The following is a 27,781-nucleotide window of genomic DNA, read 5'->3' as shown; positions in this document are numbered from 1 at the left end:
CATCCTCAGTGCCCGGGCCAACTTTGCTCCAATGGAGCCTTGACTGTGGGAGGGGAAGAGAGAGACAGAGGAATGAGAGAGGGAGGGGTGGAGAAGCAGATGAGCGCCTCTCCTATGTGCCCTGGCCAGGAATCGAACCCGGGACTCCTGCACACCAGGCCGACACTCTACCACTGAGCCAAGTGGCCAGGGCTGCTTTGCTTTTTTAATGACACTACTAGCCTCCTCCTACCCTCATCCCACCTGATCTTTTTAAGTGCCAGCATCTGACTTACCACATTTCTCCTCTCTCAATTCCTCCTCTTACTAATGTACCAAGTCCCTCTCTCCCTTCTCCCTTCTGCTTCCATCGCGGGACCTGTGGGCTCTGTGGGAGTCTGTATTCATCGCCCCAGCCAGCCCAAGTAGGCTAGGGCACAACAATCTGAGCAGAAGTGAATAAAGAGTTTGCACACATGTCAGCCTTCTCAAACTCTTCTGGAGGTCTGCCTGGGGCTTCACTGTTCTTCTGCGGGTATTAAGATCTTTATCTATATGCTGGAGTTAATTGTGATCAGACAGATCCTAAAACAGCATGGGGCATACCCGTGTTTGCATATCCTTACTCTACCACTGGTGACCAGCCCACGTGGTCTCTGACATACTGGGGACTATGTATGCAAAGGATCTCCTCATTTTCTCAGCTTCTGAAAGGACTGTCTTCTGAGCAAATCATGCCCCTGCTACCTCTCTCTAGGAGGCTTGGAGCCACACATAGCACTGCTCATGCAGGGCACTGAAAAACAAGAGTTCATTTTTTGTTCGTGGCCTCCTGCAGACCACCAAACTTCACAGTGTCAGACTGGGTGCAGCCTAAAGGTCATCCAGGACAACAGCCACTTTTGTGATCACATTGGAAAGTTTTCTGGGTATAAGTTATGGATCTTGACAAGATGAAGCCTGAGTCAGTGTTTCCATTATTTAAATGCCTTTGGAGTTAAAAGAATGTTAACTTTGCCTGTCTAGAGATGAATCAAAATCTTAACTGGTATTCAATATCTGCATAATTTGACTCCAATGGATATATATAGACTTACCATATTTCCCCATGTATAAGACACGCCCATGTATAAGACACACCTTAATTTTGGGGCCTAAAATTTTATTATTTTTTTTAACAGAGACAGAGAGTCAGAGAGAGGGATAGACAGAGACAGATAGAAACGGAGAGATGAGAAGCATCAATCATTAGTTTTTCGTTGCGCATTACAACACCTTAATTGTTCATTGATTGCCTTCTCATACATGCCTTGACTGTGGGCCTTCAGCAGACCGAGTAACCCCTTGCTTGAGCCAGCGACCTTGGGCTCAAGCTGGTGAGCTTTTGCTCAAACCAGAGGAGCCCTCGCTCAAGCTGGCGACCTCGGTGTCTCGAACCTGGGTCTTCCGCATCCCAGTCCGATGCTCTATCCACTGCGCCACCGCCCGGTCAGGTTGAAAAAAATTTTTTTAATTTTTATTAAATTTAATGCAATGACATTGATAAATCAGTGTACATATGTTGAAAGAAAACATCTCCAGATTATTTTGACATTTGATTATGCTGTATACCCCTCACCCAAAGTCAAATTGTCTTCCATCACCTTCTATCTGGTTTTCTTTGTGCCCCTCCCCTCCTCCACCCCCTCTCTCCTTCCTCACCCCATCACCCCCCCTCCACCCCCCACCCCGTTACCATCACATTCTTGTTCATGTCTCTGAGTCTCATTTTTATGTCCCATCTATGTATGGATTCATATAGTTCTTAATTTTTTCTGATTTACTTATTTCACTCTGTATAATGTTATCAAGGTCCATCCATGTTATTGTAAATGATCCGATGTCATCATTTCTTATGGCTGAGTAGTATTCCATAGTATATATGTACCAAAGCTTTTTAATCCACTCGTCCTCTGACGGACACTTGGGCTGTTTCCAGATTTTTGCTATTGTGAACAATGCTGCCACAAACATGAGGGTGCATTTCTCCTTTTGGAGCTGTTCTATGGTGTTATTGAACTCAAGTTTTATTCATCATAAAATTCATACAACTCCTCATCACTGTCAAAACTCCATCCATTAGCTTGTCCTCATCTGTGTCTGATGACAAATCTGTGTCTGATGACAAATCTTCATATATTGCCTCGTCCTCACTTCCATCTATCACATTTGAAATGCCACAACCACTGTATAAGATGCACTCAGTTTTTAGACCCCAAATTTTTCGAAAAAGGGTACATCTTATACATGGGGAAATACAGTACCTGCTCCTGCTTTACAATACGAATTCTGTATTTCAACAAAACAATATTGCTCTTCTCTCAAATGCTCATTCTGCTTTCCCATTTCTAAAATCCTTTTCTTCTGAGCACGTTCTTCTTTTTCCTTGTATTTCCCACATTCCTTTAGCTCTGCAATCAGTCACACCCACCGCCCCGATTTCAACAGCACACCCTCCATAAAGATTTTCCCAACTTTTCTCGCTAAAAAGCTTCTCCCTTCCTCACAACTCTGATAGCCCAGTTTGTATCTCTGTCACCTGTTACCTAATAGTTCAGGTATTTGTGTACACACCTTATCTACCTCCTGCTTTAATTATGTTGTAAACTACCCAGGACAGGGTCATTCACTGTTATCTCTACACCCCCATAGCATGTAAGACAGGCTTGTGCACTTAATAGGAACTTGGCAAGCATCTGTTGTGAGATGAATGAGAATCAGGAAATAAGGAGTTACAGAAACATGAGCTGGGTAGTTAAGGAATGTTGGAGCCCTGGCAAACTCAGCTGGGCCTGGAGTGAAAGGGAAAAGCAACGGCAGGAAATGCACTGGTTTGATCTCTCTGGAGGCAGCCAGCTGCGGCCCCAAAGGAATTCTTTCCTTTAAAAAATAAAAAACCAAAACAGCGAACAAAGTTGGCAGAGGAAGTGATGATGTCAACCATCCATTCCTCCACAGATGTGTCATTCGGGTAAAATTCCATATCTCAGACACTAAATTATTACATCTTCACCCCCTCATCTTCCACCTAGGTTTTCTGGGACATGCAACAATAACAACAACAACAACAACACACACACACACACACACACTCATTCGGGGAGACAAACTTCAAGCATGTTTTAGAAGCTCGGTAGGTATTCTTCGTGGGGTAAAAAGTGTGAATATAAGATACAATACACTTCAGTTCTTTTGTAAAGTCCAAAATCGTAGGAAATAATTTATTTTTCTTAGAATTTTAATACACAGGAACTAGTGCTGGCTTCAGAGGTGGCTCCACATCACAATGCTGAAAAGTGCGGAGCCAGTGGCTGGAAACCTGGCGCACTGCCCCAGAGAGCCAACAGCGAGATCTCCAAGCCCGCTGGGGCAATGCACGGCTGAGCAGGACTGGCTTGGGCTAAGGCTACGGTGCAGTCAGGTGCAGTCAGCGTAGGTCAGGAGATAGGATCTGTCATAGCAGAATGGCATCGTCTACACAGTTGAGGAGCTTGTCCCTCTGGGCTTTGATCTTCCAGAAGTCACATCTCCCTTGCTGAATCAATACTGAGCGTCAGATTTTCTTCTATAGACTTATTGAGATATAATTTATACAATTTAATATTCACCTATTATTGCAAGTGTACATTTGAATTTTAAATAAATGTATAGTTGTGCAGTCATTACCCCATTCAGTTTTAGAACATTGCTATCATCCTGAAAATTCCATTAACTTTATCTGTAGTCAATATCCACTCCCACCCTCCCACCACAGGTAATCATTGATCTGCTTTCTGTCTCTCTATATAATTTGCTTTTCTGGACATTTATTATAGGTGAAATTATATAGTATATATAGTGTCTGCATCCAGCTTTTTTAAGCCTGTTTCTTTTAGGTTCATCCATGTTGTAACATGTACTGGCATTTTGTTCCTTCCTACTATTGCAGAATAGTAAGTATTCCATTGTATGGATATACCACATTGGGTTTATCCATTCACCAGCTTGTAGATATTTGGATTACTTCCAATTTGGGACTACTGTAAATAATACTGCTATGAATGCTCACTTACAAGTCTTTTGTGGACATGTCTTCATTTCTCTTGGATAGATTCCTTATAGTGCAATGGCTGGGTTTTGGGTAAGTTTATTTTGATTTAAGGAAACAACCAAACCGTTTTTTCAAAGTAGACGTACCATTTTTATTCCAACCAGGATATGTGAGGGTTCTGTTTCTCCATATTATCATTAATACTGTTCTTCTTAATATAATACTCTAGGGAGTATGTAGTGTATCACATTATAATTTTATTTTTCACTTCCTGATGACTACAGATGTTGAGCACCTTTTCATGTGTTTATTAGCTATTCACAAGTGTTCTTTGGTGATGTTTATTTAAGTCTTTTATATCCATTTTTAATCAAGTTGTCTACTTATTATTGAGTTGTAGAAGTTATTTTATATTCTAGATGCAAGCCCTTAATCAGATACAGTGGTGCCTCAGTTTTCATCGATAATCTGTCTGAAAACAATCCGAGAAATTCGAAACTGATAAAAACTGAGGTAATTATTTCTATATGAATCGATGTAAATCCAATTAATTCATTCTAGGCACTCCAAAATACATACCAAAAACACATTTTATAGAGAATAAATGTAGTGTTTAATACTAAAAACAATAAGAAATCAATATAAAAGAATAAATGAACATTTAACTGGCATTTACCTTTCTGAAGACTCTTCTTGGCAAGGAAGGGAGAGAGAGGCGCAGATACTGTACACGCAGTAATCACTTACGTGTAATTGTAGTGTTAGCACTTGCAATCAATAAAAAAAGAACAAAAACACTGGAAGGCAATGGAATTGTTTGGCTAGATGTGCGGAGTGACCCTCACACAACGAGAAATAATGCCACACTGAGCAGGAGAACGGTGGGTCGCCCTTTGTTTTCATAAAATTAGCAGTAAGGTCACGTGGGCACTGACAAAATCCAAGGCAACCGAAGAAAACCAAGACAAATTTTTCACAAAAAAATCGATGAAAACCAAAACTGACGATAATAGAAGTCAATGAAAACTGAGGCATTACTGTACATTTTGCAAATACTTGACCCCAGTCTGTGGCTGGGTTTTTTTTTTTTTTAATTTTGTTAAGGTTGTTTCTTGAAGCACAAAGGTTTTTGTTTGTTTGTTTTGTTTTTGTATTTTTCTGAAGTTAGAAGCAGGGAGGTAGTCAGACAGACTTCTGTATGCACCTGACTTGATCCACCCAGCATGCCCACCAGGGGGCAATGCTCTACCCATCTGGGACATTGCTCTGTTGTGGCCGGAGTCATTCTAGCGCCTGAGGCGAAGGCCATGGAGCTGTCCTCAGTGCCCCAGCCAACTTTGCTTCAATGGAGCTCTGGCTTCGGGAGGGGAAGAGAGAGAGGGGAAGGAGATGGGGGAGGGTGGAGAAGCAGATGAATGCTTGTCCTGTGTGCCCTGACTGGGAATTGAACCTGGGACTTCCACACACCAGGCTGATGCTCTACCACTGGGCCAACCAGCCAGGGCCAAAAGTTTTTAATAAAGTGTAATTTAGTCCTGGTCAGATATCTCAGTGGTTAGAGCACATCATCTCAATATGCCAAAGTTGCTGGTTTGATCCCCAGTCAGGGCATATACAAGAATCACCCAATGAATGCATAAATAAGTAGAACAACAAATCGATATTTTTCTCTCTCTCTCACTCACTCTCTCCCTTCCTCTCTCTCTCTCAAATGAATACATTTAAAAAATAATAAAGTGCAATATATCCATATTTATGGTTCCTGTTTTGAAGCCATAATGATTTCAGAAGGTTTCTCAAAGACTTTTTCCTGTTTTCTTCTAAAAGTTTTATCTCTTACACTTGAAGCTATCTATGATCTATTTTGAGTTAATTTTTGTGTATAATGTGAAGGAAGGAGTATCTAAGTTTATTTTATGCATTGGGCATCCCTATCCCAACTTCTCTTTTTGCAAAGATTATCTTGTTGAATTGTCTTGTTGCTTTGGTTGAAAATTAACTGACCAGAAATTTAAGGTTTTATTTCTGAACTTACAATTCTGTTCCAAAAATATGTATGATCACCTTGATGCCAACACCACATTGCCTTGATTACTAAAGCTTTTTTAGTACATTTTGCAGTCATGCAGTACAAATTCAACTTTCTTCTTCTTTTACAAAATTACCTTGACTACTCTAGTTCTTTTGAATTTCTATATAAATTTTAGTATTAACTTGTTTCTACCAAAAAGCCTGTGGGATTTAGTAAGTTAAGCCTATAAATCAATTTAGAATGATTTGACTTCTTAATAATATTGAGTCTTCCAATCCATGAATGTTTTGTCTTCATTTATTAAGATCTCACTTTAAATTTAATTTGTTTTTCTTTTTCTAGGTTCCCAAGGTGAAAACTTAGATTACCAATTTTAGATGTTTCTTCTTTTTTAATATATGCATTCAATACTATAATTACTCTCTAAGCATTGCTTTCACTGTATTCCACAAATTTTGTTAAGTTGTATTTCATTTTCATTCAGTTCAAAATATTTAAAACTTTCTTTTCAGACTTCTTTTACTCGTGTGTTATTTAGAAATCTAATGTTAATCTGCAAATATTTGGGACTTTCCAGTTATCCTTAGATTATTGAATTCTAGTTTGATTTCATTGTGATGAGAACCATACTTTGTATGGTTTCTATTCTTTTAAATTTGTTAAGTTTTGTTTAATGGTCCAGAATGCGGTATATCATGCTAAATATTCCATATGAGTTTAAAAAGAATGTGTATTCTGCTTTTGTTGGGTGAAGTATTATAGAATGCCAATTAGATCTAGTTGATTAATTGTGCTATTTAGTTCAATTATATCCTTATTGATTTTCTGCCCACTGAATCCATCAGTTAACTGAAAAAGGAGTTTGAAATCTCCAACAATAACAGTGGATTTGTCTGTTTCTTCTTGCAGTTCTGTACTTCTTTGCTCCCATATTTTGACACTTTGCTGTTAGGTGCATACAGGTTAAGGATTGTGTCTTCTTGGGGAATTGAGCCTTTTATTACTATGTAATGCCCTTTCTTCTCCTTGATAATGTATCTTGCTCTGCAGTCTACTTTATCTGAAATTAATATAGCCAGTATAGCTTTCTTTTGATTAGTGTTAGCATGGTATCCTTCTTCACCCTCTTAGTTAGTAGTGTCTTTATATTTAAAGTGGATTTCTTATAGTAACATATAGTTTGGTCTTGTGTTTTTAATCCATAGTTACAATCTGTCTTGTAATTTGTGTATTTGCCATTAATGTTTCAAGTGTTTTATATATAGTGGGATTAATATGTCTTTATAAAGTTTTTTATTTGTTGTAATTGCTTTTTATTTTTTAAAATCTTTTCTTCTTTTCTTGCCTTTCTGTTTTTTATTAAGCACTTTATATTATTTCATTTCCCTCTTCTCTAAACATCAACTATACTTCTTTTAAAAATATTTTAGTGGTTATTGTAGAGTTTACAATATATGTTTACAACTAATCTAAGTCTACTTTTATTTTATTTTTATTTCAGAGATAAAGACAGGAAGGGAAGGGGGAGGAGAGAGATGAGAAGCATCAATTTATAGTTATGTCACGTTAGTTGTTCATTGATTACCTCTCATATGTGCTTTGACTGGAAGGCAGAAGCCAAGCCAGTGACCCCTGGCTGAAGCCAGTGACCTTGGCCTCATCAAGCCAGTGACCGTGGGATCATATTGATGATTCCATGCTCAAGCCAGCAGCGACCTTGGAGTTTCAAAGTGGGGACCTCAGTGTCCCAGTCCAATGCTCTATCCACTGCACCACCACTGGTCAGACAAATTCCCACAGTTTTTGTGTAAGAAAATATTTATCCTTTGCTTTTGAAGGAAGATTTTGTTGGATACAGAATGCTAGGTTAGGGATGTTTTTTTCTTTCAACATTTAAAACATTTCACTTCACTTTCTTGTTTGCATGGTTTCTGATGAGAAATGCAATATAATTTTTATCCTTGTTGCTCTGTAGGCAAGGTGTCCTTCTTCATCCTGCCCGATATGATATACTTGTGCATAGATTTGTTTGATATTTATCTTACTTGGTGTTCTCACCTGCCTGTAGTTTGGTGTCTATCATAAATTTTGAAAAATTCTCAGCCATTCTTCTGTCTTCTGTCCCTTTCCTTCTGTCTCCTTTTTCTGGTACTCCCATTACACATATGTCATACCTGTTTTATTGTCTCACAAATTTTTGAATATTCTGTTCATTTTCTTTTTTTTCTATTCTTTGCATTTTAGTTTGGGAAGTTTCTATTGACATATGTTCATTCTTGCCTATTCTTTTCTCAGCTGTGTGGGTCCAGTCAGCTGATGAACCCATTAAAGGTGTTCTTCATTTATGCTACAGTATATTTGATTTTAGCATTCCTTTTGATTCTTTCTTACAATTTTTACCTCTCTGCTCACATTATTTATCTGTTTTTGCATGTTTTCTACTTTTTCATTAGATCCCTTAAATATATTAGTCATAGTTATTTTTAATTCCCTATCTTAGAATTTCAAAATCTGTGTCATATCTGAGCCTGATTCTGATGCTTGCTTTCATCTCTTTAGACCAGTGGTTCTCAAACTTTTTGAAGTCGAGGCACATTTAAAATCCTACAAATAATTGTAGGTGCACTATATACAAATTTCTGAGAAATATGTTATAATAATTGAGTCAAATATTAAAGAAAAAACATAAAGTTCAAGCATTCTTTTATGGTAATTAAATGAAGTAAATACAACAAAATTAAATTTATTCTGACATTAAAAAACATTTTTGTGTTACATTTTTTGAGTTATGCTTTTTAGAATTCGTAAAAAAGAGGGGTTAAAAAATTTTTAAAAAGACAAAAAAGTTATCTTTTTATATATATAGATACATTCTTAGTAAGATTTAGTAAATTCGGCAGGTCCTGGCATGAATGTGTTTTTTCATTCTTGTGTTTTTGAAAAACATGAGCCTAATGTGTCCTAGCAATTTCTTCAATGTTTGGGCATATATTTGAAAGGCAAACTCTCATTTTCTCATCAATACATTGAAGAATTCCTCTCTTTTTACTCTTAATTGTGCTGAGGGTAGAAAATTCTAATTCACATAAATAGGATGTTGAAAATTGTAAAATGTTCAAAGCTTTTTTAGAAATTGCCACATATTCTTCTTTTATAGAAATCCAAAAGGCTTCAAGAGACAATTCCTTATGTTTAATTATCAATCCACGATCAGTGGATATAGCTGCCAGTTCTTCTTCTGTTAATGTTAAACCAAAATCACTTGAAGCTTCCATAAATGGGTTTCTAATCCAATCACATTGTTCAGTGTTAAGTGATGGAAAATGCTATAAATTAAATTCTGCCCATCAGCCTTCAAGTCATATTTTATTTACATTTAACTTTTACTCACTTCCAGAATCAGATTCTTTAATATCACACTTCTTTTTGAGTACTCTATCCATTTTATTTGGGTATATTTATCTAAAAAATATATATAATGATGTGTTAATAATAAATATAATAATGATGTATTAACAAAAACAGTGATATTTCTATAATAAAATGGTATAATAGAGTAACTATATTTCTTTTTATATCTGGGCACATGCCACGAACCAGAGCAGCTAGTAATTCCAGGTCCCGAGTGGGAACGGTGCAGAATTAAGAAAATACAGGGAATTAAGAAAATACGGGGTCGGGAGGGCCCTGTAGTTGCTGCTGGCAAGAACAAAGCATGCCCCAAAACCGCATCTTGCTTTATTTATAGGGCAAAGTGGGCCATTAGCAAATCAATGAGATCTTTGATCATATTTTCAAGGCAACCCAAGAATTTTACAAAGTGCAGAAAATCCCCACCATACATATCATCTTAACTTTACACCAAACAAAGGATAGAAGAAACTTGCCTCCAGTCTTTCTGGGGAACGTGTGGGGGGGGGGGTAGTGTAAACAATCCAGCACCATAGCTTAATAGCCTTTTGCAACCTAATCAGACAAGTGAGGTGGGGGGTTGGGCAGACTGTCAGCTTACAGCCAATTCCCCACACCTCTGTCCCCCCAAAAATCTAAACTCCAAAAACCTTATTGTTTTTTTTGGTCCCCAACAGGCACATATTTCTCTGGAATACCATAGGGTACACCTGGAAATCTAGGGCACACCAGTATGCCCTGGTGCACACTTTGAGAACCACTGCTTTAGACTGTTTTGTCTTGCCTTTTGGTGTGCCTTGTACCTTTCTGTTGAAAGCAAGCACAATATATTAGGTAATAAGAATAGAGCCAGCCTGACTGGTGGTGGTGCAGTGGATTGAGCATTGGCTCGGGATGCTGAGGGCTTGGTTCAAAACCCCAAGGTCGCTGACTTGAGCATGGGCTTGCCAGCTTGAGCACAGGTTCATCATCATGGTCCCAAGGTCAATGGCGAGAGCCCAAAGGTTGCTGGTTAGAAGCCCAAGGTCGCTGGCTTAAGCAAGGGGCCACTGGCTGGGCTTCAGGTCCCTGGTCAAAACACATATGAGAAGCAATCAATAAACAGCTAAAGTGAAGAAACTACGAGTTTATGTTTCTCATCTCTCTCCTCCTCCTTTGTCACTCCCTTCCTGACTCTAAAGGTTAAAAAAAAAAAAAAAGCTGAGGCAAATAGGTCTTTAGTATGGAGTTTTATGTTAATCTTGCCAGGAACTGGGCTGTATTTAAAATTTATTATAGCTTGGATCCCACAAGCTTTAGTTACCAACCTTGTGTTTTTCAGCTCTTTCTGTTGTAATATGCTGTTATTCTACTATTGGTGGTGATGAGTCTTTTAGTGTGCCTGGGTTTCTGGGCTGTGGTCTTCAGAAGTTATTTTTTTTCTTTGTCTCTATTTTCTTCCTTTAGGTGATTCAGGAAGGCTATAAGGGAGCTGGAGTTGGCTAACTGCCCTTCCCCCAGGTCAGTAAAGCTCTGGGAAAGTTCGTCCCTTAGAGCAGTAGTCCCCAACCAGTTTTTTGGGCCACGGACCAGTTTAATGTCAGAAAATATTTTCACGGACCAGCCTTTAGGGTAGGATGGATAAATGTATCACGTGACCGAGACAAGCATCAAGAGTGAGTCTTAGACAGACGTAACAGAGGGAATCTGGTCATTTAAAAAAATAAAACATCGTTCAGACTTAAATATAAATAAAACGGAAATAATGTAAGTTATTTATTTTTTTCTCTGCGGACAGGTACCAAATGGCCCACGGACTGGTACCAGTCCATGGCCTGGGGGTTGGGGACCACTGCCTTAGAGAGAAGACTTCATATTTATATATCATACAAATGGTTACTTTTGCCTCACCTCTACCTGGAACATGAAAGAGCTTTTGTTGGATCCTTCCCTTGAGAATCTTGTGGGTTCCCCAGCTTAAAGCACATGAAATTGCATCCCCAGGAATTTCTTACTCTTAAGCAAACCCATACTCAGCCTCCAGCAGTTAGTCACAATGATCATTTAAGTGTGCCTACCATTTTATGGTGGCAGCAGCTTCTTCTCTAGGTAGGCTGATCAAGGATGTGATTTCTCTGTATTCACCTGTCTCTCCAGATTCTAGGGTGGTGTTTTGCCCTGGGACATGAATTTTCTGATGAGTCTAGGAAAAGTCATTTATTTTCCATTTGTTCAGCTTTTATCACATAAGGAAGGATAGAAGCTCTTTATCTGTCATAGCTGACACTGGGATGCCTCCTTTCTTTTACTTTTAATCTCTTTGTTTCTCTGAATCTAAGCTGCTTTTCTTTTGACAGCCTAGAGTTTGGTCTTGCTCTTTTTTTATTCAGTGTGACAATCAGTGCCTTTCAAGTTGTGGACAATAAAAGGGTCCACATACTAAACCTGACAAGCTCAGGGGAGGCCTGCATGCTGGCCTTACAAACTCAGAGACTGAAAATAAGCACATTAGGATGATCTGGGATTAAAACTTCATAATAAAGTTGAGTCACGGTGGGCAGTCATGTTCTAGGCTGATATCTTCCTTGACAAGGGTCAATCTTTACCTTAACTGAGCCTGTCTTTTGTCTTTTTGTATATACAATAACATACCTTTGGAATGTCAGAGTAATCCCCTTTTTCCAGACCGCTCAGGGCACAATCTCCCACCTGAGTAGGAGACCACAAGACTCCTCATTTACCTTATTCTCCACACACCATCTCTACGTGCTGTAAACATTCATTGTTAACTGTCCTGTACCCACCAATGTAAAAGATGTATGTGTCTCTTCATTTTACTTTTTATCCAATCTCAGAGATTTCCCTACTTTGCTTTCCCCCCCTCCCCAATTTTTCACCAGTGGATTTCAGATAACAACCTCGTATGTCCCCTTTGATTCTGATGTATAAAATAAGTGGTGAAACTCCATTTTTTGGAGCATTTTTTAATTCGTTGAGATTTTCTTCCCAGCAATTGTCATCAGTTTGGCTCAAATAAACATAAAAATTCTCTATAGGTTTGGATATTTCTTATGTTGACAAAGTAGTATGTTCAGTTATAGTTCTGCACCAATTCTTATGTATGGGATTTCCCCCCACAAAACCAAGCAATTCTCCAACACTAGCCGGGTGTCCTACAATTCAGCTCAATTCTGACAATATACTCGGAGATGGCATCAGATTGCAGAGGCTAAATGCTCCAGCCCGTGAGACTCCCATTACTTCAGATGCCAATAGCAAGTCTAGGCTGTCACCTGTGCTTCTGACTGACTGTAAATCAGAGGTTACCATGAACCCCTCCTTGGATTAATTTGCTGGAAAAGGTTTCAAAACGCAAGAAACAAGTTTACTCACTAGATGACCAGTTCATTACAAAAAAAAATATTAAAAAATACAAGTTAACAGATATGTAGGGCGAGGCCCAGAACAAAGGAACTTCCGTCCTTGTGGAGTGGGGGCCTGATGTGGTGGCACATGGAAGTGTTCTTGTTCCCCAACTTACAAGTTTGATGTGTAGGATTTCCCCCCACCTTTTGGGGTTTTTGGAGTCTTCATCACACAGGCATAATTGATTAACTCAATGGCCATTGGTGATTAATTCAATCTCCAGTCCCTCTCTCTTCACGGGAAATGAGGGGGTGGGACCGAAAGTTTCAAACCCCTAATCACGCTTGCTTGGTTCCCCTGGCTACCAGCTCCCCCATCTTTAGGGGATTTCTGAAAGTCACCTCATTGACATAAACCTAGTTGTGCTGGAAAGGGGTTTGTTATGAATAACAAGACATCCATTTCAGCTTTAAAATTTTCTTTATTGAATTTATCAGGGTTACATTGGTTGATAAAATCATATAGGTTTCAGTTGTACAGTTCTATAACACATCATCTGTATATTTTATTGTGTGTTCACCACCCCAAGTCAAGTCTCCTTCCATCACCATCTGCCCCCCTTCTATCCTCCTTTTTTGTTCCCTTTTCTTCCTGCAATCCCACACTGCTATTGGTGTCTGTAGGGCTTATTTTTTTTATTGCTTAATCCCTTCTCCTTTTTTACCCTGCCTTCTAACCCTCATCCCCTCTGACAGCTGACAATCTTTACACCGTATCTATGGGTCTGTTTCCATTGTGTTTGTTAGTTTATTTTGTTCATTAGATTCCACATATAAGTGAAATCAGGTGGTACTTGTCTTTCTCTTACTGGCTTATTTTGCTTAGCAAAATAGCCTACAGATTCATCCATGCTGTCACGAAAGGTAAGAGTTTCTTCTCTTTTACGGCTGAGATGTATTCCATTTTGTAAAAGTATCACAGCTTTTTTATCCAGTGATTTAATGATAGGCACTTGGGCTGTTTCCAAATCTTGGCTATTGTAAACAATGCTGCAATGAACATAGGGGTGCATATATTCTTTTGATTTAGTGTTTTGGGTTTTTTTGGATATATTCTCAGAAGTGGAATTGCTAGATCATAAGGCAGTGCCATTTTTAATTTTTTGAGGTAACTCTGTACTGTTTTCCACAGTTCCTGCACCAATCTGCGTTCCCATCAACAGTGCAGGAGGGGTCCGTTTTCTCTATACGCTTGCCCACACTTGTTGTTTGTTTGTTTATTGATGTTAGCCATTCTGACAGGTAGGTGATATCACATTGTGGTTTTTATTTGTATTTATTTGATAATTAGTAATGTTGAACATCTTTTCACATATCTGTTGGCCATCTGTACATTTTTTGGAGAAGTGTTTATTCAGGTCCTTTGCTCTTTTTTAAATTTGATTTTTATTTATTTATTTATGTATTGGTGTTGAGTCTTATAAGTTTATTATAAATTTTAGATAGTAAGCCCTTATCAGATGTATTAGTGAATATGTTCTCTCATTCAGTGGGTTGGCTTTTCATTTTGTTGATTGTTTCCTTTGCTATGCAAAAAGAAAGAAAGGAAATTATAGACCAATATCCCTGATGAACACAGATACAAAAATCCTCATAAAAAGATTAACAAACCTGATACAGCAATACACTAAAACAATCATACTTCATGATCAAGTGGGATTTATTTCAGGGATACAAGGTTGGTACAATATCCATAAATCAGTTAATGTGATATACCACATTAATAAATGAAAGATAAAAAGCACATAATCATATCAATAGATGCAGAAAAAACATTTGAAAAATCCAGCTCCCATTTATGATAAAAACTCTCAATAAAATAGAGGGAGCATACCTCAGCATAATAAAGGCCATATAAGATAAACCCACAGACAGCATCATACTCAGTGGACAAAACCTAGAAGCGTTTCTCTTAAGATCAAGAACAAGACAGGGACATTTGCTTTTATTACTCTTATTCAACATAGTACTGGAAGTCCTAGCCACAGCTATCAGACAAGAAGAAAAAATAAAGGGCATCCAGATTTGAAATAAAGTAGTAAAGCTGACATCATTTACAGATGACATGATACTGTATATAAAGACTCCTATAGACTCCACCAGAACTAACTAGAACTGCTAAATGAATTCATTAAAGTATCAGGATACAAAATAAATATTCATAAATCAGTTGCATTTTTACACACCAATAATGAATATTAGAAAGGGAAACAAAGAGAACAATCCTATTCACAATTGCTTCAAAAAGAATAAAATACCTAGGAATAAATCTAATCAACCATGTGAAAGGCTTATACTTAGAAAATTATAAGACACTGAAAAAAAGAAACTGAGGAAGATACAAATAAGTAATAACATATACTGTGTTCATGGATAGAAAGAATCAACATCATTAAAATGTCCATACTACTCAAAGAAATCTATAGATTTAATGCAATTCCTATCAAGATACCAATGACATATTTCACAGAACTAGGACAAATATTCCAAAAATGTATGAAACCACAAAAGACCCTGGATAGCAACAGCAATCTTGAGAAAGAAGAAAAAAGTAGGAGGAATCACACTACCTGATATCAAACTACACTACAAGGCCATAGTGATCAAAACAGCATGGTGGCCCTGGCCGGTTGGCTCAGCAGTAGAGTGTCGGCCTGGCGTGCGGGGGACCCGGGTTCGATTCCTGGCCAGGGCACATAGGAGAAGCGCCCATTTGCTTCTCCACCCCCCCTCCTTCCTCTCTGTCTTTCTCTAAATAAAAAACAAAACAAACCAAAAAAACCCAGCATGGTAGAGTTGTTCATCTAAAAACAGAAATATACATCAATGAAACAGAATAGAGAGCTCAGAAATAAATCCATGCCTTTATAGTCAATAAATATTTGCCAAAGGAGGCAAGAATATACAATGGGTCTATTCAATAAATAAATTCAATGAATAAATAAAGATGGTCTATTCAATAAATAGTGGTAGGAAAATTTAACAGATATGTACAAAAAAAAATGAAACGAGTTTCTCAGACAAAAAAAAAAACCTCAAGGAGTTCATTATCACCAAATTAATACTGCAAGATATGTTAAAGGGCCTGCTGTAAGAAGAGGAAAGGGAAAAAGAAACCAAGAGAAAGAGGATCATAGGTTTAAAGAATAAAATGGCAATAAATAAGTACATATTAATAATAACCTTAAATGTAAGTGGATTAAAGGCTCCAATCAAAAGACATAGGGTAGCTGCATGAATAAGAAAACAGGACCCATACATATGCTGTCGACAAGAGATCCACCTCAGAACAAAAGATACACATAGACTGAAAAGTGAAGGGATGGAAAAAAGTGTTTTATGTGAATGGAAATGAAAAACAGCAGGGGTAGCAATACTTATATCTGAAAAAATAGCCTTTAAACCAAAAGCTATAGTAAAGGACAGAGAAAGTCACTACATAATAATAAAGGGAGCAATCCAACAAGAGGATATAACCATTGTAAATATTTATGCACTCAATATAAGAGCACCTAAATATATAAAGCAGATTTTGATGGACATAAATGGAGAAATCAACAACAATACTATAATAGTAGGGGATTTTAATATCCCACTAACATTAATGGATAGATTCTCCAGACAGAATATTAAGAAAGAAACAGCACACACAAAAAAAATGAAACCAAACTACCAACTTACACCATTCACAAAAACAAATTCAAAATGGATAAAAGGTTTAAATGTAAGTCACAAAATCATAAAAATCTTAGAAGAAAACATAGGCAGTAAACTCTCTGATATCTCTCATAACAATATTTTTGCTAATATATCTCCTCAGGCAAGTGAAATAAAAAACAAAATAAACAAAAGAGACTCTATCAAACTAAAAAGCTTTTGCACAGCACAAGACATCAATCATTAACAATATAAAAAGACAGCCCCATTCAATGTAAGAACATATTTGCTGATATGTTTGATAAGGGGTTAATAACCAAAATTTATAAAGAATTTCTAAAACTCAACATTAGGAAGGTAAATAATCCAATTAAAAATGATCTCATGTGTATGTGGAATCTAATGAACACAATAACTGAGGAACAAAATAGAAACAGAGGCAGGGTCACAAGGAACAGAATGACAGTTGTCAGAGGGAAGAGGGATGATGGGACAGGGCAAAGAAGGTGAAGGGATTAGTCAAATTATATATACATCACATAGATATAGAAAACAGGGCAGCAAGTCCCAGACGGAACGGGTGGATGGAGTTGGGGGCAGAGAGGGGCAATGGGAATGGAAAGAGACTGCGTGGGGTATGGGGGGCAGGGTGCAGGGAGGTCAGGGTGTTATATTGAGTGGCAAACTTGAAACCATGTTAACACAATAAATTAAAATTTTAAATAAAAATATTTAAAAAGAGAAAAAAATAAACAAATGGGACTACATCAAACTAAAAAGTTTCTGTCCGTCATTTCACCTTTATGGCTCTGAGGCAATTTCAGGAACTGAGGATGAGACCAAATATAACAAGATGCTCCAATTGCTCTGATCACCCGAAATTCTAAGGGTCTTGTGAACTGTTAAGTCAGGAACCCTGGACAAAGGCCAAATAAAAATTTATTATAAGCCACAATACCAGAGTAGTCCATTTATATATAGTATAGTTACTGATATGGTTGGATTTACAGCTGCTATTTGCTGTGTTTCCTCTTTCTCTTTCTATTCCTTTCCTCCCTTTCTTTTTTTATGTTAAATATTTTTAATGTATCATTTTAATTTCTCTGTCTGTTTTTCTATATTATTATTTTCTTAAGTGTTGCTCTAAGTATTACAGTATGCATCTCAACTTATCATAATTTAATTCAGAATAATACTAAGTTAATTGTAGAAACTTGGTTTCAATATATCTTCTTTACCTTTCCCCTCTGTTCCATTATTATCACATCTATTTCTACATATTATATACTCAACAATATAGTGTTCTAATTTTTGCTTTACTTAACTTTTTTTTTTTTAAGGGAGAAGAGGGGAGATAGAGAGACAGACTCCCACATGGCCCCAACAAGATCCACCTGGCAACCCCTGTCTGGGGCCAGTTCTCAAATCAACTGAGCTATCCTCAGTGACTGAGGCTAACCTCTAAGACCAACAGAACTATCTTCAACACCAGGGGTGATGCTTGAACCAATTGAGCCACTTGCTGCAAGAGGGGAAGAGGGAGGGGAACAGAAGCAGATGGTTACTTTTCATGTGTGCCCTGACTGGTAATCGAACCCAGAACTTCCACACGCTGGGCTGATACTCTAACCACTGAAAAAACTGGCTAGGGCCCAACTTTATGTCTTTTAACAAAGTTAGGAGAAGAAAATGAGAAAATATATAGTCTTTGATATTTACCCAACACATTTATTATTTCTAGAATTCATTATTCTTACTGTGGATTTAGTTATCATCTGGTGTCACTTCCCTTTCAGTAAAGGATTTCCTATAGTATTTCTTTTCTTTTCTTTCCTTTGTTTCTCTTTCTCTTTCTTTCTTTCTTTTTTTTTTTTTTTGTGTGTGACAGAGAGAGAGAGACAAAGGAAGGGACAGATAGACAGGAAGGGAGAGAAATGAGAAACATCAATTCTTTGTTGCAGCACCTTAGTTGTTCATTGATTGCTTTCTCATGTGTACCTTGACCAGGGGACTCCAGCCGAGTGAGTGACCCCTTACTCAAGCCAGTTGACTTTGGGCTCAACCAGCAAACATGGGGTTATATCAAGGATCACACACTCAAGCCAGCAACCCTGAGCTCAAGCTGGCGAGCCTGCACTCAAGTTGGATGAGCCCACACTCAAGCCGGCAACCTCGGAGTTTCAAACCTGGGTCCTCTGCGTTCCATTCTGATGCTCTATCCACTGTGCCACCGCCTGATCAGGCCCTGTAGTATTTCTTATAAGGTGTGTCTGCTAGCAAAACATTATCTTAGTCTTTGATTATCTTGGAATATCTTTGCTTTCATTTGTGATGGATGGTTTTGCTGGATGGATATAGAATTTTTGGCTGACATATTCTCAGCAGTTTGACTATGGCATTGCATTGCCTTATGGCATCCATTATTTCAGAACAGATTCATTTGTGTAATTTTCATATTTTTATTAAGATTTTAAAATTTGTTTAATCATTATTGGTATATTTTTCTTAAATTTTTAAATATGTTTGTTTTTTTGTTTTTAGTTCTTTAAACATATTTCTAATAACTACTTTAAAGCCCAACATCTTAGGGACACAGAGATAATTTCTGTTCACTGATTTTCTTTTTCTGAATGTAGTCATACTTTCTTGTTGCTCTATGTTTTATATATATATATATATACATATATATATATGTATATATATATATATATTGGAAACTGAGTGTTTTACATTTTAGCAACTATGCATTCTAATTTCCCCTGAGTGTACTTGTTTTATGTATTTGTTTAATATTTGCCTAGCCTAAATCCATAAATTCTGTCTCCTCTGAAATGTGCATAGTGAATGTCTCTGTTGTTTTTTTCCTACTTTTTATTCTTAAGCCTAGCTTCCATAGTCACCCCTGTGTCTGCCTAAATTAGTGTCCAGCCAAAGACTGGCCAGAGGTTGTATTCAAATACCTTGAATCAGTAAGGCCAGCGGTTCTCAACCTGTGGGTTACGACCCTGGTGGGGGTCGAACGACCGAAACACAGGGGTCGCCTAAAGCCATTGGAAATACTTATTTTATTTAAAAATGTATTGTATAATAAATATGTATTTTCCGATGGCTTTAGGCGACCCCTGTGTTTTGGTCGTTCGACCCCTGCCGGGGTCGCGACCCACAGGTTGAGAACCGCTGAGTAAGGCCTTTACTCTCTGCTGATAGATCTATGAGTGAGACAGGGAGTGCATTCAAATGTCAAGCTTTTGTTTTTAAGTCTACCCCAACTTCTATTTTCCAATGAGCTTGTGCATCTCTCTGTACATGTGGTAGGCTCCACTGGCCAGGGATGTATGTGTGGCTAGGGCTGTTCCTGTCTCTGCAGCACATGCACACAACCTTGGTTACCCATGAAATGTGGAGAGTGTATCCATCTTCCCATGGCCACATCACCGCCCTCAATTCCCTGTTAAATTCCCAGGTAGCCATCCGGCCATCGTCTGCTGTGCAGGTTCAGTTCTTGCTTCTGAGATCACCATTTAAAATGATGTTACTCCAAATTAAGTCAAACCACTCTACCAGTGATAAAAGCTGCTGGTTTTTACAACCTTCCCTGATTGAACTAGCAAAGAACAGAATGTGTGGAATGGGAACAGCCCCAGGCGAGAACACTTCATGTTGGTGCTAACTTTATTCAAAATTCAATAGTTTTCAAGAACAAACATTTCTCAGTATGTTGCATGTCTCCAGTCAATTTGCAGCGTTCTGAAACGATTGTTTTTGACTAAGCATCACAGCTGCTTTTTGGGAAAAAAAATGGTTTATCAACCTCTTAACGTTCTCTTGCTGGAAATTACTCTGTGAACAGCAGGTTGTTAGAGTGTTCTTGTCAAGCCTGTAGAGTTCTTACCAAGGAGGGTAAGAGCTCTGGGTAGAAAGCTTTCCTGTCTGGATTCCGCAGGTTTCTTTAGCGAAGGGCAAGGATGTCATTTTTTTTTTTTTTTGTATTTTTCTAAAATGAGAAGCGGGGAGGCAGAGAGATAGACTGCCACAGGCACCCAACTGGGATCCACCCGGCATGCCCACCAGGGAGCAATGATCTGCCCATCTGGGCCATTGCTCTGTTGCAACCAGAGCCATTCTAGCGCCTGAGGCAGAGGCCATAGAGCCATCTTCAGCGCCCGGGCCAACTTTGCTTCAATGGAGCCTTGGCTGTAGGACGGGAAGAGAGAGACAGAGAGATAGGAAAGGGGGAAAGGTGTAGAAGCAGATGGGTGCTTCTCCTGTGTGCCCTGACCGGGAATCAAACCCGGGACTTCTACACACCGGGCTGACACTCTACCACTGAGCCAATCGGCCAAAGCAAGGATGTCGTTTTTACATAAAATTTTGTCTTCAAGGAAGGTTATGTATGTGTGTCCATCTAAAATGAGGCAATGGTCCTTTGGCTCTAGTAGAAACTGAAGGTCTGGTTTTGTTTTTCCTCTCCTCTCCTGTTCTCTTCCCTCTCTTCCTCTTCTAGCTTCTCCCCTCCAAACCCCTCCCTGTCTCCCTCTCTCCCTGTCTCCCTCTCATCCTAACATTGTGTGCCCTGACTTAATACCAGGCACTATACAAAGTGTTTTATTGCCTGAACAATCTCATTTACTTCTTACAACAACCTAATCAGATAGGTCCTGTGCTTAACTACATCTTACAGATAAGTGTGGAAAAGGAGAAAAATTCTGCTTCTGCTCCTGTGGTTCTCCTGGCTAGGCAAACATTCAAATCAAATTTAATCAAAACCACAATGAGATACCACCTCACACCTGTTAGATTGGCTATTATCAGCAAGACAAGTAATAACAATTGTTGGAGAAGTTGTGGAGAAAAAGGAACCCTCATTCACTGCTGGTGGGAATGCAAATTAGTACAACCATTATGGAAGAAAGTATGGTGGTTCTTCAAAAAATTAAGAATAGACCTACCGCATGACCCAGCAATCTGTGTACTGAGTATCTACCATCAAAACTCAAAAACATTGGTATGTAAAGACACACGCACCCCCATGTTCATCACAGGGTGGCCAACACATGAAATCAACCACAGTGTCCCTCGATAGATGACTAGATAAAGAAGATGTGGTACATATATACAATGGGATACTACTCAGCCATAAGAAATAATGACATAGTGATATTTACAACAACATGGATGGACCTTGAGAATATTACACGAATTGAAATAAGTAAATCAGAAAAAGCTAAGAGGTATATGATTTTACACATAGATGGGGTATAAAACTGAGACTCATGGACACAGATAAAAGTGAAGTGGTTACCAGGAGGAAGGGGATGTGGGGGAGTGGGAGGGAAAGGTGTAAAGAGGGACAAATAAAGGTAATGGAAAATGATTTGACTTTGGGTGATGGGTATACAATATAATCAACAGTTCAAATGTTATAGAAATGTTTATCTGAAACCTGTGTACCCTTATTGATCAATGTCACTCTGTTAAATTTAATTGTCTAAATAAAATTAATAAAAAAATTTAATTTTGTGTGCACGGGAACCCCACACCCATGAGAGAGTCAAGGATCCTGCATACATTAGAGAATCCAAGGCAGAAGAGAAAAGTGTGGTATACATGCTATTCTGAACTAGAGCTGAGGTAAGACACTTCCGCGCTTCCGAAGGCCATTACTGGGAGAGCAGATGTTCAGTAATTAGTAATTTGCCCTGCCATATAGATAGCTCAGAAAAGTTATCTCTGATAATCTCTTACTATGGGCAAGGCTCCTCATTCAAATCCTTCTAGATAGTGAAATGGGGCCAGAAGTTTCTCTTGAGCCCACAGGATCTCAGCTGCTTTTTAGCTCAAAATAATCTGCATACCACTGAGGCACCTCTTGGGGTGGCTGAACGCTGTATAAGAAAACTAAAGATCAGAGAAACATCCTGGTTTGCTCAAGGCTGAATAGTTAGTTGGTCTCTACCTCTTAGTCCCCTCCATTCCACAATTCCAAGTCCACAGAGAAACTAGAGGTAGGGCAGCACGTGAACAGTCTCTAGGAGACGTGGTGTGGGCAGGAAGGACGCTGTCTGGGGTGTGAGCAGTGTCCTCCTGAGGCAGGCCGTAGAGAGCCAGATCTTGCCCCAGACTTTCAGGCATCCCCAAACTACGGCCCGCGGGCCGCATGTGGCCACCTGAAACCATTTATACAGCTCCCGCCGCACTTCCGGAAAGGGGCACCTCTTTCACTGGTGGTCAGTGAGAGGAGCACTGTATGTGGCGGCCCCCCAACGGTCTGAGGGACAGTGAACTGGCCCCCTGTGTAAAAAGTTTGGGGACCCCTGCTAGTAGATAGATATGGCGGGTAGAGGGGGGAGGGTAGGAGGACCCTTTAGGCAGCAAAACATTTATGCTAGAAAGTAAACGTGGGACTCTTTATGTTCTCTTTGTGGGTGAGTAGCAAGAGGCAAGGTTGGAGATGGTTTTGGAGTCCAGCCTAAAGGTTTTAGTTTTTAATCAGAAAGCACAGAAGGGGTGTTCATGGCAGGTGTCCCTGTGCAGGGCAGGGACACGTCCAGGGCTGTGCTTTACACATATCATACCTGGCAGTCACGTGGGGGTGCACTGGGCTAGCAGAGACTAGGAATAGAAGGTCAAGGTGCTCGTCCTGAGCTAAGGTGATGGGTCAGGAAAGGAGACCATGGGAGGCTAGAGGCATTACAGAGGACGCACAGGACTCAGGAGCGCTTACAACCTCTTGAATCAGCAGCAAAGTTCTATTATAATTCTGATATTTTATTTCTATTTAATTAGCTCTTTTATAGCCTCTGGATTATTTTTCCTAAAAATAATGTTCAGCAGTAGCTGCTTTGATTACTTTTGTTTTCTAATGGGTCAAGAGATGGCTGTATATATTTTTAAATAGGTCACTGAATTATTACCATCTCAAATTCTAAATTGTCAGTATCTTTTTTTGACATCTAAACTCTATCATTGGTTGAGAGTGAACACAAGCTTAGAAAAACCAAAAGATTTCTCCTTTACTAAAACAAAGCACCTTCCAAAGACGGCGATGTTTCTTCACAAACTTGAAGATGAGAAAATAAGAGAACACGGAGCCACCCCACCACGTGACAGGAGCAGCTCTCCTTTGTCCTCAGGACTCTCAGGAGCTAGCTGAGTCCTCCAAACTCTAGGCCTGAACATCTTCTTTGGCTTATAGCCCCTTCCACTTTTCTTTCCAGTATTTCTTGTTTCCTTATCTCTTACACTGATAGCCAGGGTGCTATGGTTGGGTCTTATGTGTATGTGTATATTTATTTTTCAGTAGCACCTGTGGTTCTGTAATTGACCCCTGTGATCTCATGTTAAAAATCACCTCCTTCCCACCCAAAAGGAGAAGAAAGACAATAGATGTGACTACAGGGCGAGCTCCCTGCAGAGTCAGCTTTCTCTGGGAGGGTGGCCGGCTGTCGAGCCCTTGGCAGCTGTTTGATTTGGCCTTTGCTGGTGGGGCTCTGGGAGGTGGGGCAGATGCTGCCATCTGGATGGAGCCCGGAGAGTCAATATTAAAAGGCCTGTTTGTTTTTGTTTTGTTTTTTGGGGCCTCCACCTGTTGGAAACTCTGTAAGTGGCACCACTCACAAAACGGAAGAAGGGACAGCAGAGGAATTCCTGTACTGGAACAGCGCCTGTTTTTACTGTCCCCTGAGGGGGATCATGCCAGGGAAACTGGCCTTCGATTAGAGTTGAGAGCAGAGCTGAGCAAGACAAATGCCAGGAGGGAGAGGGCCATGAAACACACCTCCGGCAAGGAGCTCTGCACCCTCCAAGCCCACTTCCTACTCTCCCCCACTGGGTGGCCCCTCATCACCCAGCCCAGAGGAGGCAGCAACTCACGGCAGGAGTGTCTAGATGTCACACACCCCACTGGTCTACTTGGACGCTCCAGCTATTACCTGTTTTCCTGTGTCAGAGAAAACAAGGCCCATCATCTAGGAACTGCATCCACTTTCCTCTCATGTCTCGCTCTTCATCCTCAACCATCTTTATCTTCCTCCTCCTGGTTCGGAGACCTAGGGGCTCCCCCACACCCTCCTGTGCTCTCCAGGTCCTCTTGAACCAGGGCCTTTGACCCTGCTCACTCCCCATCGCTTCTCTCCTCATCGGATTCTTGACCTCAATCTACAAACGTCTTCAAGGCTTCTCTGTGCTTCCCTTCTTCCTTTCGTTCCCACACTACCTCTTTCCCTCCCTAGCCAATCTCCTCGAGAGCGGTCCATCCTTGCTCCTCCATTCCCTCCTTTCCCTCCCTTTCCTTCTTTCCCTCTCTTCCCACGAAGTCCTAAACCATTGTGCTGAGCCTTCTAGCATTATTCCTAAAACAAAATGAAAATGAAATGAAACACAACAAAATTCCCCGCTCTTGAGCGAGTGACCTCCAAATTGCTTATTGCAAGCTTATTGCATCCATCATATTACACCTGTCGTCATACTTGGCTATCATGAATTAGATGCTTATCACATGTTAGGCAGGCAGGCAGGAGAATATAAAATATCCCTAATAAAACAGAAGTGTCCTTTGGATGAAGAGCCCATTAGGTTTTATCTGCCACTTGCTTTCAAGTATGGGTGACATTATTTATCCTTTGCCTGAAGTTGGCTGGGTCTGGGCAAACAGAGGAAACCAGAGGCCAGTAGGAGTCTGGGTGAAAAGTGAGGTGCAGGTGGGGGACATGAGGAAGGCTTAGGGCTCTAACGACATGCATTTCCTGGTATTGTCAAGATGTAACAGTGGCCTGGCAAGTCTTGGGGTTTGCAGCAGCTATTTGGGGCTACATAGACCTTGGTGTTTAACCAAGGCCACTGTTGCAGCACAGAGCACTGTGGCCAGCAGCGGGTGCCAGGGTAGGCTGAGGTAGCTGGGAAAGGTGGCCCGAGTGAGCCGGACACTGACCATTTTCCTGCCCTGTCCTCCACAGCTACCCTGCCTCTGCCACAGCAATCATCAATTCCATGGCTGCCTCCCTGGAAGCTCGAGTGTTTTAGGGAAGACCTAAGTCCAGAACCAGCTGGGCCATAAAAATGCAGCACCCCTTGTTCAAAAATTAAGAACTTCAAGGAGGTGATAGTATAGCATTAAATCAAGCATGAGACTCTTCTAGTGTTCAACCACATGGGTCAATGCCGAGGACGCTGGCCCTGCCTTGCTTTTTATTCACCACCTTGTGGTTGCTCAATAAATACTCTTCAAATGAATGAGTTTGGGTTTCTCCAGCAGCTCTGGATTAGGAGTTATGCGGTACTGGGAAGAGAAGTGGAGATCCTTATCCTTCTTGAGCTTTAGGCTGCCTGCCTCTCATGGGGCCACTGTGAGTGCCTGCCCTGCCCTGGTTTCCTGTGTCCACAGATGAGAAGACTCAGCCTTGCCGCCTCTTCCCTGCTGGGGCCTGAGACAGGCAGAAGCTGACCTTTCAGCTCCCACATGCGGTGATCCTGTGATTCCAAAGGAAGCCACAAGGTGTGCTCTGTGAAGCAAAGTGGCAGGTAGATCAAAGACGTCACCAGAAAACCCAAAAGACATGGTTAGTAAGTGCGGGTGTTCTCAGATAGCAGCGATTTTCAACTAGGTTGTTGCAAGAGTTTTTGAAACATGCCATATTTGATTAAATAGTCAGAAACATTGACCTCTTTTCTAGTAGATTGTCAAATAAAAAAATGACGACAGCCAACACAATAATAGTCATCTGGTGTTTATGAATCAAAATTATACCTATTTTTTTTTGTCAGATTGACAAAAAAAAATTTCTTTTTGGTGTGCCATGAAATTTTAGTAATTAGTTTATGTGTGCTATGAGATGAAAAAGGTTGATAATCGCTGGTTTAAAGGTCAGTTGCTTTCCTACCTTATGAAATAGGTATAGTTAGAACCAGAGACATGTAGTATAGTGTCCATCTCATGATGGGATTTGACAGGAAGCAGAATGGTGTCAGAGGCAAAGCGCATGGGTTTCGGTGACAAAACCAACCCTTTACAAGCAGTCATTCCTTAGACGAGTCTCAGCCCCTCCAAACCTCTTTACCTCACCTATTAAATAATGCAATGAATAATAACAAAAATAGCAAGCACATTTGGCATTTTTACGTAGCAGTTACTGTTCTAAATCCTTTAAAGCTACGCATACTTATTTAGATTCTTAGAACAACTTAATGATGTAGGGACTGTTCCTATCCACATTTTACTTATGAAGAAAAGTCCAGTTACTTGCCAAGGCCATAGCTGACAGCTTGGAACACCACAGGTCAAGTCCCAGTCTTTGATCTCCAAAGTGAGGAGGTGACCATAAATATCTTAATCCTTCATGGGGCGGTGAGGGGCAAACTAGTACCAATATGTGGAATTGCTTTAGAAGAGAAAGACAATCTCCACCTGCAAGATAATGGTATTAGCAATATTTAATTAACAACAGTAACAATGGTAGATACCTTTGATACCACTTGATCTCTCCAGCCTCAGTTTTTTCCTCTGCAAAATGGGAGTGGGTAGGTTTTGCATCAGATAGTCTCTAAGATGTTTTCTATTTCTTAGATGCTGATGGGAAAGGTGCTTCTCTCCTCACACAGAGTCGAGAGAAGGGCAAGCCGCCCGGTAGCCCGTGCTGCTACCTAGAAGGCTGGCCTTCAAACTTGTGCTTGAGCAGCACCAGCACAGCTCCTCCTGACCTTGGGGCTGACACAAGCAGCGTGCCCCAGAACAGGAACAGAAAAGACCAACACATAGGCCTGGGGCGCCAGAGGTTAGGCTGGAGAGGTGGCCCAACAGCCTCCTGAAGCCCATTGGTGAGATCATTCGTAGGTTAGGCTAATGGCTATAAAGGAGATGAGAAACAGTGATACTGTAAGTAGTGGGAAGGGGGGCCTGATGCAGCCCTTCTCCTGGGGTGGGTGGTGTTGGGGGAGGTTAAGGCCTGGTAGCTACCTGGGCTTCAAGGAGAAGGAAGGGTACCACATAGATTTATGACAGCTGCTTAGTAAGTGCTTATTTCTGTTCCTCCAGGAACAGGGCTTAGTGTGGAGGAATGCAGAGAGGAAGAGGGAAGAGAAGGGGGGAGTGGGTCTAATGTCTATAGCAGCATGAGAAGGACAGGCTTACCAAGAAGAGGATATTCCAGTGGGACCTGGATGGATGAGTAGTATATCAACAGGCAAAGAAGAAAGGGGAAAGGCATTCCAGGCAAAGCAAGAACCCCCAGCAGC

At 40.1% G+C, this 27,781-nt stretch overlaps 1 pseudogene; it reads right to left on the bottom strand.

Moving 5' to 3' along the window:
- The window catches only part of LOC136322296 (tigger transposable element-derived protein 1-like), a 52,783-nt pseudogene extending 30,072 nt beyond the window's left edge, over positions 1 to 22,711 (bottom strand).
- Positions 22,712 to 27,781: the final 5,070 nt, after the last annotated feature.

Source organism: Saccopteryx bilineata, chromosome 2 (genome assembly GCF_036850765.1).
Source record: "Saccopteryx bilineata isolate mSacBil1 chromosome 2, mSacBil1_pri_phased_curated, whole genome shotgun sequence".
NCBI lineage: Eukaryota > Metazoa > Chordata > Mammalia > Chiroptera > Emballonuridae > Saccopteryx > Saccopteryx bilineata.
Note: the sequence above shows the minus strand (reverse complement) of the source record. Positions and strands in the feature narration are given on the sequence as shown.